The sequence below is a fragment of the Lactuca sativa genome, chromosome 5 (genome assembly GCF_002870075.4).
Source record: "Lactuca sativa cultivar Salinas chromosome 5, Lsat_Salinas_v11, whole genome shotgun sequence".
In the NCBI taxonomy this organism is placed as follows: Eukaryota; Viridiplantae; Streptophyta; class Magnoliopsida; order Asterales; family Asteraceae; genus Lactuca; species Lactuca sativa.
In genome coordinates, this window is record NC_056627.2 from 185,523,672 (window position 1) to 185,537,668 (window position 13,997).

Here is a 13,997-nt window from a genome sequence, read left to right on the forward strand (position 1 = left end):
AGAAGAAATTTCGATCCTAGCAAGCCTTCTTGGAGGATCTCGAGTTTAGATGATTTCTAAGAGTGTGCATGATTTTGTAAAGATTAGGAAGAGGTTTTTGATAAAACAAAGAATCTAGATCATAGATCCAAACATAAACTTACCTTGGATGATGATTTTTGTGGAAGAATCTCCTTATCAAACTCTAAATCTCGAAATTTTTATTAAGGATGAAGAGAGTTTCTTTGAGAGAGAGTTTGAGTGAAATGTGTGTGTGTGTTTGGGTTCGGCCGAGAGGAAGAAAGAGAGGAGAGAAGAGAAAGTGACTGATGAGATAGGTGCATGGAAGCATGAGACTTTTGCATGGAAACCCAACAAGTAATAGTGAGGTGGCAAATGAATAATCAGCTCTTTCTTCTTGGGTTGTTGGACCGAGAATGGAGAGGGGAAAATGGAAGAATTGGGCCTTGTATGCTTAAGCCCATTATATGGTTATGTTAGATAATTCTTGGCCCATGAAAAATCAAAGATTGATTTTTATGACCTATTAGGGCTAATATAAATTTGTTTTGGTCCAATAAGTCCCATTAAAGTTAATCTAGTTTATTTTGGGTTCATAAGGCCCAAAAATGCTAAGTTTCATGTATATGGGTCCAATTAGGGCCCATTTGAGAGTTCTAGGTTCAAGATAGTTAAATTGGAAGCTCATTGGTCCGTTAGGTCCAATAAGGAAGTCCTACTTCAAAGCGAACTCAAATTGGAATTTCGAAGGTTTCCAATTCTTTGTTGACCATTTGTAGGGCTAGAATGAAGTATTTGATGAAGTTTTGTTGTTATAGAATAAGCATCATGCATGCTTTCATGTTATTGTATCATAGTTGTTATAAGTGTTGTAGTTACAAGGCACCAAAATTTCTAGTTGTGGCATCATCCCCCCGTTAGAGGGAATTTCGTCCCGAAATTCTTTTGAAAGCTAGATTTGAGAATGCGAGAATAGATGAGGGTACTTCTGCTTCATTTGATCTTCGTGTTCCCATGTGAATTCTGGTCCGCGTCTCGCGTTCCATCAAACTTTCACAATTAGAATGCGGCTCTGCTTGGTACGCTTTACCTCTTGGTCCATGATTTAAACCGGCTCTTCGATGAACAGAATATTCTCATTGATTTCGATTTCCTCTAATGGAATGACAAGAGTCTCGTCGGATAAGCACTTCTTCAAGTTGGAGACATGGAACACAGGGTATACACTGCTAAGCTCGGCAGGTAGTTGCAATCTATAAGCCACTGGACCGATTCGGGCAAGAATCTCGAAGGGTCCAATGTATCGAGGGTTCAGTTTTCCCCGCTTCCCAAAACGAATAACTCCTTTCCAAGGAGAGACTTTTAGTAACACCCTATCTCCGACTTCGAACTCCAAGGGCTTTCGTCGTTTATTGGTGTAGCTCTTCTGTCTGTCTCGTGACGATTGTAGTCGTACTCTGATCTTAATTATCTTCTCGGTCGTCTTGCGTAGATGGGTGTCTCCTACCTCAGCCCAGCACAACGGTGGTCTACACTTGCGCCCGTATAATGCTTCGAAAGGAGAAACTTTGATACTCGAGTGATAATTGTTGTTATACGAGAACTCGATCAAAGGCAACTAGGTATCCCATGATCTTCCAAAGTCTATTACACACACTCGGAGCATATCTTCTAGCGTTTGGATGGTTCGCTCGCTTTGGCCATCCGTCTGTGGGTGGTAGCCAGTGCTCATGTCGAGTTGTGTTCCCATAGCTTTCTGAAGTGATTGCCAAAAGCATGAAGTAAATCTACTATCTCTATTTGAGATGATGGACACCGGTACTCCGTGGAGTCTCACAATTTCTTTGATGTAGATTCTTGTCAGGCGCTCCATCTTTTAGGATTCTTTTATTAGCAGGAAATGGGCGGATTTCGTTAGTCTATCAACTATTACCCAGATTGTGTCCAAACCGTCCGTCGACTTGGGTATTTTGGTCATAAAATCCATGGTAATCCTTTCCCATTTCCACTCGGGAATTACTGGTTGTTGTAGTAATCCAGAGGGCTTCTGATATTCCACTTTTACTTTAGCACAAGTGAGGCACTTGCTCACATAAGTGGCAATCTTTGCCTTCATATTTGGCAACCAATAATGTTGCTTAACATCCAAGTACATTTTGTCTGAACCCGGATGGATAGAGTATCGCGTCTTGTGAGCCTCGTTCATGACTACCTCTCTGAATCCCCCAAGTTTACGGACCCATATGCGGTTCATGAAGTAGTATGCTCCATCTTCCTTCACCTCCAAGTTCTTCTCCATTCCACGCAACGCTTCACTTGTTTTGTTATCCGCCTTCATGGCATCTGACTGATCCGTTCTGATTTGCGAGGTCAAGTGGGATTCGATGGTTATCGAGAGAGTTTTCACACGACGATTTGAGTATTCTTTCCGACTCAAGGCATCGACTACTACGTTAGCCTTGCCTGGATGATACTTGATTTCGCACTCGTAGTCGTTTAGCATTTCGAACCATCTTCGTTGCCTCATGTTTAGTTCCTTTTGATTCAAGATGTGCTGAAGACTCTTGTGGTTAGTGAAGATAGTGCACTTGGTACCATACAGGTAGTGTCTCCAAATCTTCAGGGCGAAGACCACTGCTCACAGTTCCAGATCGTGGGTCGTATAATTCACTTTGTGTGTCTTTAGTTGCCGGGACGCGTAAGCTATCACCTTTCCACGCTGCATGAGTACACAACCTAAACCCTGATTTGACGCATCGCAGTAGACTATAAAGTCTTATGTTCCTTCGGGTAGTGATAGTTCTTCAGAGATTGAAGTGCGGCTTCCTGCTTATCCGTCTATACGAAGGGTACACCTTTTTGTGTAAGCGAGGTAAGTGGCTTGGTGGTCCTAGAGAAGTTCTGGATGAATCTTCTGTAATAGCCTGCGAGACCCAGAAATTGGCGAATTTATGTGGGTGTTGTTGGAATTGCCCATCCTTTGATGGCTTTCACCTTAGAAGGTTCCACATTTATTCCTTCCTGACTAACAACATGACCCAAAACGTTCACGCTTCGGAGCCAAAACTCGCACTTGGAGAGTTTTGCATACAACTTTTCGGTTCGTAGGGTTTCTAGGATTTATCGAAGATGTTGGCAATGTTCTCCTTCGCTTCGGGAATATACTAGGATATCATCGATGAAAACGATTACGAAATTATCAAGAAAAGGTCGGCAGATTCGATTCATTAGGTCCATGAATGCGGCAGGAGCATTCGTTAGACCGAAGGGCATTACGACAAATTCATAATGTCCGTATCGAGTTCGGAAGGCGGTTTTTGGAATATCCTCCTCCCAGACCTTGAGTTGGTGGTATCCGGATTGCAAATCTATCTTTGAGAAGTGACTAGCTCCTTGGAGCTGGTCGAATAGGTTGTCGATTCGTAGAAGTGGATATCGGTTTTTGACAGTGAGCTTGTTAAGTTCTCTGTAGTCAATACACATCCTGAATATACCGTCTTTCTTCTTGACAAAGAGAACTGGAGCTCCCCAAGGTGAGAAACTGGGTTGGATGAATCCTTTATCCAAAAGCTCACTGAGTTGGCTGGACAACTCTTGCATCTCCGCAGGAGCCAATCTGTAGGGCGATTTGGCGATAGGGGTAGCTCCTGGTACAAGGTCGATTCGAAACTCGACTTGTCTTTCTGGGAGTATCCCCGGAAAATCATCAGGAAAGACATCTGGGAATTCACGAGCTACCGGAATGTCTTGAATTTTGACCTCTTTCTTCGATTTGTCTACTATGTGAGCCAGGAACGTCAAGTACTTCTTTCGTAGATGCTTCTGCGCCTTAATGCACGAGATAAGATGAAGGTTCGTGTTGGCTTTGTCTTCGTAAATAACTAGGGTTTCGTGGTTTGGGAGATGAAGGCGAACGGCCTTCTCGTGACACATAATTTCAGCATGGTGGGGGCATAACCAATCCATGCCAATAATCACATCAAAAATCTTAATGGAAACAGACATTAATTTTATTTGAAATACGTGGTAATTTAAGGTTAGGGTACATCCGATATAGATTTCCCCAGTGGATTCTGTCTTCCTATTAGCCATTTCCACCGTAAAGGTTTCATTAAGCTTCTGGGGTTGTTGATTTAACAGGTGTTTGAATTTATTGCTCACGAAACTCCGTTCTGCAACGGTATCAAATAGGATGCATGCATAGGTGTGGTTTAGGGGAAACGTACCAGTAACAACAGTGGGATCCTGAACTGCTTCTCCCTGACCCATAGCTAGCACCCTTCCTGTTCCTGCGTTCCCAGAGTTGTTGGCGTTGGGGCAATTCCGACGGATATGCCATGTCTTTCCACATCCGTAGCATGTGGGTCTTGACCCCGCGTTATTGTTGTTGTTGTTGTTGTTGTTGTTGTTGTTGTTGTTGTTGCGGTTGTTGTCGTTGTTGTTTCCTTGTAGTTTATTTTGGGAAGGATAGGTCCTGCAATACTTTGCAGTGTGACCCTTCCGATTGCAACTGATGCAATGCATTTCCCTTCATTCGCCATTATGGTGGTAATTGCACTTGTTTCACTTTGGGAGATTCCCAGAATACTGCCTAGGTGCACTTGGATTAGCTGAGGCTGGAGTATGTGGTGTGAAGGGTACTTGAGTGGTTGCATCATTGACCGCCACCGTTTGTTGCTTCTTTGCTAATTCTGAACCTTGTCGCCCTTTCCTCTTATTGTTCTTCCCTTTCTTATGGTCATTCTCTTTCCTGCCCTCGATTTCCGCTGGCTTCTCGCCCTTTTGTTGTTGTGGTCGTACAGCTTCTTGGCCAATCTCTTGGCGCTGTCGAACATTTCAGGTTTTGCAGCGATCACATTTCCTTGAACCGGGGAGGTCAATCCCCAGATGAATCGTTCGATTTTCTTTCCTTCAAATGAAATCATGCCAGGGCACAATAATGACAGCTCGCTAAACTTTGATATGTATGCATCTATATCAGAGTTTCGGACATTGAGATCCCACAGCTCTTGCTCCATCTTCTGAATTTCACCGTGAGGGCAATACTCAGCCATCAGCATTTCCTTCAGCTCCGTCCATGGCATCGAGTTGGCTATAGGGAGAGTCATGGCCTCTATATGCCCATTCCACCAGGTGAGAGCTTGGTCGACAAAGGTGCACGCGGCAAACTTCACTTTCAATTCCTCAGGGCATTCACATATTTCGAACATTGAGTCCACCTTTTCAGGGCTATGACACCACCTGTGCCATTAAAGGTTTGCGACTTGGCATGGTGAAATCCTTGTAGGAGCATGTTTTGGTCGGTCCTTGATTTATCCCGTTGTTTGAACTTCCGGCCCCTTATCCGTTGACTCCTCCATTGTTCCCTTGGTGAATTTGTGCCATAGCTTCGGTGACCACAGCAGACACAACTGCTTGGAATGCAGCTAAGTCAACCTCTGGAGGGGTTTGTCCAGGGTTACCGCGAGTTGATCGTCGAGGCATCTTTCTGTCATGGAACGGAAAGATGTTGAGTGTATGTGCTTTTGTGAGATTGTGATCCTATAAACTTGGTGTGTGGCGCGAACTTAAGTAATTTCACAATTTAACATACAATCATGTATATATACACATAGCAGATTACAACATCACAGTGGAACACATAAAACCTTTCATTAATATTATCCGCATTTTTTGATACGTGAAAATTTTGCTCGAAAGAGCAATACATAAGTGGTGCAAATTCGGCAACATAACGGCTCTATGAGTAGTGTAATCACTTAAACATAGAGTCGGGGGTACATAGCATAGATCCTAGTACTAGTAAGATAAGTATATTCCTAACACTCTAGGGAGCGCCCTATGACAGTAGCGAGATCATATTCCGAAGTGTTGAGCCAACAAATGAGCCATCTCAGTCATTTCTCCAATGACCTCATCCCTCTCATGCTCAGCTCGCACTGCACGTGCTTCCATGGTGAATAGTTGTTGCCGCAGGGCGGTAATCTCAGCTTCGGGGGAGCGATTCTCCCTTGCAGGGTTCACTGGTGGGGCGGGGTGGTCCTGCTGCGACTCGTTGACAGGTGATGTGGCGGAATCCTCGCCTGAGTCTTGTCCTTACTCCACAGCCTCATCAAACTCGTAGTCAGTGTCCGTGTACTCGTCAGGCCCAACTTCGTGTGCTTTCCCTTGATATCTTTTAGGATCATCTTCAATCATCCCGTGAGCCACTAAGACCTGATGAAACTGAATGCCCTGCTGCTCCCCTTCCATAGCGACTGAGAGGAGGTATGTGAATAACTATCGTTACTCCTATGATGCTTCTATTATTGTATAGATTAAGTTGTTGTTCTCTTTTTGGTGCTAAAGGGATATGCTTTTAGGTTCCCTAGCCATCACGATTTCCTCGGGACATGTGATAGTTGTACCTTGGAGGAATGTAGTTGATCAGGCTACATCCACTCCTTGATACGACTATGAACAGTCCTGGCTTAACCGAGATGCTAGCATTATCTTGTTTGGTTCGGTTTTATGTTTTGTTTCCCAATTCACACAAGCATAGATGTTTTATAGTTGTGTTTTTATTTGTTTTGTCTTGTTCAGAGTTGGGTTAGTCCCCTTTTTGGTTTATAGTTGCATATCAATGTGTGGTTAGATATGCTAGTTCACTATAAACAATGCTCTGATACCAACCTGTCACACGCCCGAACCAGACGGCGGAAACGTCCTAGGGCTCGCATGACTTAAATTGAATATCATCACAATGAATATACATGAATCATAACATAAACGTCACCATGCATCAATATATTACAACTGAAATTGTTCACATCAAGTACATTGTTTTACATTACACATTCATAACATAAATAGTTCGAGTGTTTTTAACAACATAACATCTAACATTACTTCATAATACTCTTCCGTTTACCTGTTACTTGAGAATACAAGTTATTTTGGAAAAACGTCAACATATGAAATGTTGGTGAGTTCATAAGCAATGTTGTGATAAAATGATTTGTGTAGTTTGTAAAAACCCAGAAAATCCGATATTTTCTGAAAAGACTTTTGTTTATCAAAGTGTGAGATCCATAAGTTGATACATTAATGATTTTAAAAACACACACACACACACATATATATATATATATATATATATATATATATATATATATATAGAGAGAGAGAGAGAGAGTTAGGATCATTTATATATAAACAAATATTGTGTGAATGTGTTACTCAATGACAACCAATCATTTGAAAAAGAAATAAAGATAATTTAACTCAATAATTAATTAATCATATTTACCTAAATCCATTAAATTAGGTAACTAGTTAATTACTACCCAAATTTATCTCATCTCTTATCTCTTTATATCAAACGTCAACAACTTTTTCCAAGCATGATACCTTCTTTTTTAAAGAAGATGATTTTCTCTAATAAGTTTTTACAGTCATTGATGCATAAAAGGACCATATTCATGTTGCTTCGGTGAGATTCATGTTGCTTCGGTGATCAATTGAAGGGAAGGACTAAGGAGTGATTGCACAACAAGAAGAAGTGACCTTGTTTTTTTCCTTGATTGATTAAATGTGTAGGGGTAATCGCGTAGCAGAAAAAACATACCTTTATTTTTTTCTTGGAAATTATGGCTACAACTTACATTTTGGCTTGTGAAATTATGCCCAGAATATGTAAATGCGAAATTTTGTGAAGGTTATACTCAAAATCAGGGACATTATCTTTTCCAGTGGCATCCAATTAGAAGCCAACCAAGATTTCACTTCCCCTATTCAGTTGGCATTGAAAGATCCGTTGCTTTTATTTTGAAAACTCATTTGTAGATGAAGGTGTTAGATTAGGTGTGTCAATCATTCTCTCTATAATCCCCTTTATTTAGGGTTTTTGGTAAGATGTTGGGTTTGGAATTTAGGGGGCGATTAGATTCAAGAAGGGCATTAATACCTTTTTTTCTTATTCGATATTTATTTTTTTGCTTTGTGCATGCAGCCACAGATGGGAACAAGGAGCAGACCTAGTTAAAATGTTAGTCTAATAGTTCTTGATCAATTATTGAAGTTTTTATATGGAGAACCAAAGCTGGTTTGGTCGTCTTTCATTTGGGATCAGTCTGTAGGACTATATAGATTTCATATAACTTCATTTATTATATTTGTTTTCTGCTATAACATTCAACTGAATAAGGTAGTTAGGGTTTAAAACCACATTTTTGCAATATATTATTTGTTTTCATCAATTACATAACAGACTCGTTTTTATGTCATGGAACCATTTGCCTCATATTTTAATCTCTCGATTATGTGGAGTAATAAGAAGTGATGGTAAAAGTTCAATTTACCAAGAAGGTTAAACTGTGGTACTATTTCTTTTATACTTTATCAGTAAGTGGAGTAGGAATGCATCGTACACAATTTACAATATGAATTTTGTTTTTTCATCAAATATTTATGTGTTTGTTCTTTTTGATTATGTTTAGGTATGAATATATAAACATTTTGGTTGTTTTTTTTGTTTCAAACAGAAACGAGAAGTTGTTGATTCAAATAAATTTAATAATCCTCTTTGTCTCAAACATTTATCTTTTAGTAAAGAAAATTATGTTTGAGCAATGATTCTCTTGTTGTCTACATGTGTTGCACAACAGGTGTGTAGGAAGGCATGTGTTAGTGGAAATTCCTGAAAGAACAACACGCAACAATTGTATCATAGGGTATTCTTGCAAGAATTACAACAAATGACAATGTACCCTGACAAATTTGCATAAAGAATGGTTTTATTCTTCTATAGATGGTTCAAGACTGTTGTTATTCTTTAAGAATGTATTTTATTTTTTTCAAAAGTGTTATATTATTCTTCAAGAATGTCCGTTATCCAATTATATTTATTTTCATATTCTTCAAGAATTTCTTTTATTTTTTCTAGAATGTAACTATTATTCTGAAAATTTTATTTTATTTTTACAAGAATATGACTATTAAAAAATTACATTCTTATTTATATTAAGAATTCTTTAAAAAATGTGTCAATTTTGTATTCTGAATAACTGTTATTTTGGTATCAATTGTTATTATTTATAATATATGCAATCCAATTCTATAAGAATGTTCATGTCTCAAAAGATTCTCTTAAATGGACATGTATTCTTCAAGAATGCTTAACTATAAAAATAATATATTGAATGAAGTCTCTTGAAAATAAAGTGACCCTACGCTTTTTTAATACAACCAATTTAAATATCGATAATAATGTTTGTTGAAATTTTAAATTATAAGGTAATTAAGTATTTAATTTAATACCCATAAAATTCGGAAGATAAATAAGGCATCTTCCTTATGTTGAGCTTAGTTTTAAAAATTGATTATTTAAGTTCCATATATTTACGATCATGCCACTGAATGTAAGACCATAGATTTTTTCAATCGGACGCTCTACATTTAGTCACACATTCACACAATATATGGAATTCATATTTAATCCTAACCCTATATATATATATATATATATATATATATATATATATATATATATATATATATATATATATATATATATGAAGGGTATTTTGTATTATAGTTATAATATTTCGAACGAGTAGTATTGAATTCCCCGGAAAACCCAATGTTTCCCAATGCTGAAATGTATTCGTGATTACTGATTTTTGTATTGTTTTAACGAATGAATATTGAATTAATCCATATTGTATATTGTCCTAATTTTGTCTACTTTGATTTCTCGTAAGCCTTAACAAATGAAGAGAAGGGGAGTATTATGTCCCACTACTATCGTAAGTTCCTTAGGCTGTCGTGGATGCGAAAGACACGATGGTCCAACTCGCATTTGACTACTGTGACCTTACTAGCTTTTCTACCGGGATACTTTGGCCCACTAGCACATAAAGCTATTGAAAGTCCTTTTATAAAATATTGGGTCATTGAAGGCCCAATAACATATAAACGTTATCCCTTTGGACCCAAAGATCATGTTGGTGGGCTTGCAAGGCCCAACAAGCATAATTTGAAACTCATAAGCCAAAAGTTTGCAGATTTACTCATTATAGTCATCACGTATCTACTGAAGTGTTTTGATTTAACGTTTGTTGTTTTGTATTCATTCGAGACCGAATCAATTTGTTTATAACGATTTTTGGTATTGAAGGTGTATTCGTTTTCCGTTTTGTCGTTAGTTGGGTATCTTGTATTTTGCCTTAATGAGTTAATTTGTTTAAAAGTACAATTTGACCTTTTCACAACCTTCCTTTTATAAAAATGACACTTTTAGTCCTTTATACAAAAGAATTTCATTTTTAGTCCTTAAAACATTTTATTGACACTTTTCTATCATAAACTTTTTGAAAAGACATTTTTAACCCAAAATTTATTTAGTAAACAGTTTTAGCCCTTCCAGAATGGTGTTTCTCGGTTAGAACCCCAAATTTCGCAATTTTTACAGTTTTGGCCCAAAATACAAAAAGTTTACATTTTTTATCCTTTTTGGAGTTTAAAAGCATTTTTGACCATAGAAATAGTTTTATCTCACTTCATGTCCCCTGTTTTACAGAATGTTACAATTCAGCCCCTTAAAAACTTCAATTTTTGCAATTTTGGGCTTGTTGGGCCGAAAAGCCCATATTTAGCCCAATAACTTAAATTTTTGCATTTTAAGTCCTTTGAAAATTCTAATATTCAGTAAAATGATTATAAAAAAACTGTTTTGACTCTTTTGACCCTCAAGAAACCGTGACTTGGCCGTTTTTACCCCAAGTTTTGTATTTTTAACATTTTAAGTCCTAAAATGAGTTTTATGTTTAAGTATGTTCCTCATAACCTTATAAGCTATTTTTTGTCTAACTAGCTTAGTGTAAAAGAACTTAGTTTTTGTTTGTTTCTTTTCTCATGTCATAGATCTCGAATTATCACCCCTTTTGGTTACAAATTTATCACAAAAACACATAACGTCAAACACATACATGCATAAAATCACACATAGCATACACATACACATAGATATACACATTTTCTTGTATTCTCCCCCATAAAACATATGAAAACCGAAAATAGAGGGGTATGAAGCTCACCTTGAGTTGTAGTTTCGGTTTTGAAGAAGACTAGAAGAAGAAATTTCGATCCTAGCAAGCCTTCTTGGAGGATCTCGAGTTTAGATGATTTCTAAGAGTGTGCATGATTTTGTAAAGATTAGGAAGAGGTTTTTGATAAAACAAAGAATCTAGATCATAGATCCAAACATAAACTTACCTTGGATGATGATTTTTGTGGAAGAATCTCCTTATCAAACTCTAAATCTCGAAATTTTTATTAAGGATGGAGAGAGTTTCTTTGAGAGAGAGTTTGAGTGAAATGTGTGTGTGTGTTTGGGTTCGGCCGAGAGGAAGAAAGAGAGGAGAGAAGAGAAAGTGACTGATGAGATAGGTGCATGGAAGCATGAGACTTTTGCATGGAAACCCAACAAGTAATAGTGAGGTGGCAAATGAATAATCAGCTCTTTCTTCTTGGGTTGTTGGACCGAGAATGGAGAGGGGAAAATGGAAGAATTGGGCCTTGTATGCTTAAGCCCATTATATGGTTATGTTAGATAATTCTTGGCCCATGAAAAATCAAAGATTGATTTTTATGACCTATTAGGGCTAATATAAATTTGTTTTGGTCCAATAAGTCCCATTAAAGTTAATCTAGTTTATTTTGGGTTCATAAGGCCCAAAAATGCTAAGTTTCATGTATATGGGTCCAATTAGGGCCCATTTGAGAGTTCTAGGTTCAAGATAGTTAAATTGGAAGCTCATTGGTCCGTTAGGTCCAATAAGGAAGTCCTACTTCAAAGCGAACTCAAATTGGAATTTCGAAGGTTTCCAATTCTTTGTTGACCATTTGTAGGGCTAGAATGAAGTATTTGATGAAGTTTTGTTGTTATAGAATAAGCATCATGCATGCTTTCATGTTACTGATTCATAGTTGTTATAAGTGTTGTAGTTACAAGGCACCAAAATTTCTAGTTGTGACACCCCTAAGCTTAAATAATATCTTTTGACCACAAATGTTATTCTAAACTAATTATTGATTAATATTAATTAAACAATATGATTTCTCCTTTAATATATTATTCCTATAACATATTAATAAATCTTAGTTAATCCTCTTTTTCCATAATTCATCCTATTAGTTGCTATGGTGAAGGCAACCCAAAAGGACCATGCTCATAATCGGGTCAAGTACATACCAAAATAGTTATGGGTTAGACATCTAATCCAACAATAAGCTATAATCATATTCAAAAATCAAGTAGCTTAATCAGACACCATGATATATATACCTTTACGTTTGGACAACTATAGTTTTGGGAGTGATCTTAGTGAGAAATAATACAACAACCTAAAACTAAATTAACAACCAAATCATTTAGGTTTTTAAAATAAAATTGTATTGTATAGATTTAAAAGTTAGGTTTTGGATACATAGAGTCAGTACACCAGTTGCTGCACTAACACCAGCTTCACCAAACACTGTTGTTGCTGCTTCTGTGAAAAGTGTCGTAGTTCCAATGTTGATTACACTGGAAAGAAGATTATCATTGTTAATAACAAGATTTCATTGGAAATGAAAAGAAATTGTAAGGTTTACGATGTGCCAATGAGAATGGTGGTGAGGAATTGTGTGATATCAGTACGAAGGAGCTTGAAGACGCCATTTTCATCTTCTTTTTTAGCTAGCTCTCTCACCTGTGAACAAAACACTATATTGAGGCACCACTATATCAATGTAGGTAATAAAACACGATATAGATACCTTCCAAGGTGAAAGAGTGGTGATCGAAGTCTCGGCCATAGAAAAGAAGGACGATAAACCCAAAAGTGCAGCTAAAATAAAACCTTGTCAAGAATGAAAGTTACTTCTCAGTATCTACTTCGCCGTCTTCCATCCTGATCATTTTCAACACCACGTTAGAAAGCTCCACCATCGACCTGTCTGCCACCGCCTCCTATTCTTTGGCGTATTTCTCATTTAAAACTCCTTGATGTATGATTTTCTTCTACAATTCATCGATTCGGTTCATCTGGTTTGGTGACAAATCTCCAGTCCTCAATCCACAAATCAGATCACCGGTTTTAGCCTCTAATTGAATTCCTGATTTCGAGTACAAAAGATGGATTACTAACATCGGCCGCCATCCTCCGATCCACAGAAACGTATCCTCCAGCTTGCTCTGCTACGTAGGCGAAAAAATCAAAATCGCATCTCGTTTTTCCTAATTTTATTTATCCAGGTAGTACTGCCCGTAATGCCTGACAACTCTCTCGATCAATGGAATCAGAATGGCGTCATCATTTTTGGTTGGGTTATGGTTGTTAGATACCGCGACAAGTTCTTCAAGGTAGGAATTATGCTCGCAGATCCAACACTCGAAGAATTTATGGAATGTTTCACGGTGAGGATTATTAACATTCATAACTTGCGCCATAAAAGTTGCGTTGTTCGGGATGACTGACATTATTTCCAGAGATTGCAAGTTACAGAATATTGGGTTTTAACGGATGAAGATGTCATCTCCAACGAGGAGGCACTCTTTGGAGGCAATGCGACGATAGGAGTCGGGATGAGAGAGAGAGAGAGAGAGAGAAAGAGGGAGAGGTAGGCGGGGGTTGATGTGATTCAATTTGATGATAAAGGGTTGGTTTTTTTTTACTAAAATGCCCCTGATTCATTATAATTATGATGCCCCTGTGTCATTTTTTTCAAAGTATTTACAAAAACGCCACAAAGCATCCTACCCTTTTATTATTTTGATCTAACGGCTCACGATCGGTTCTCTGGTTCCTGGGAAAGTTTGAGTTCTCAAATGGTCATTCCTCTCTCTCTCTCTCTCTCTCTATATATATATATATATATATATATATATATATATATATATATATATATCATTTTGCCGCTCTATAAATATTTAACACTTTCTTTATAAAACCACCACACAAATCAACTATTTCTAA

At 37.7% G+C, this 13,997-nt stretch overlaps 1 pseudogene; it reads right to left on the reverse strand.

The window, feature by feature from the left end:
- Positions 1–12,898: 12,898 nt before the first annotated feature.
- LOC111897191 (protein DOG1-like 4) lies at positions 12,899–13,501 on the reverse strand (annotated as a pseudogene).
- Between the last annotated feature and the right edge of the window lie 496 nt (positions 13,502–13,997).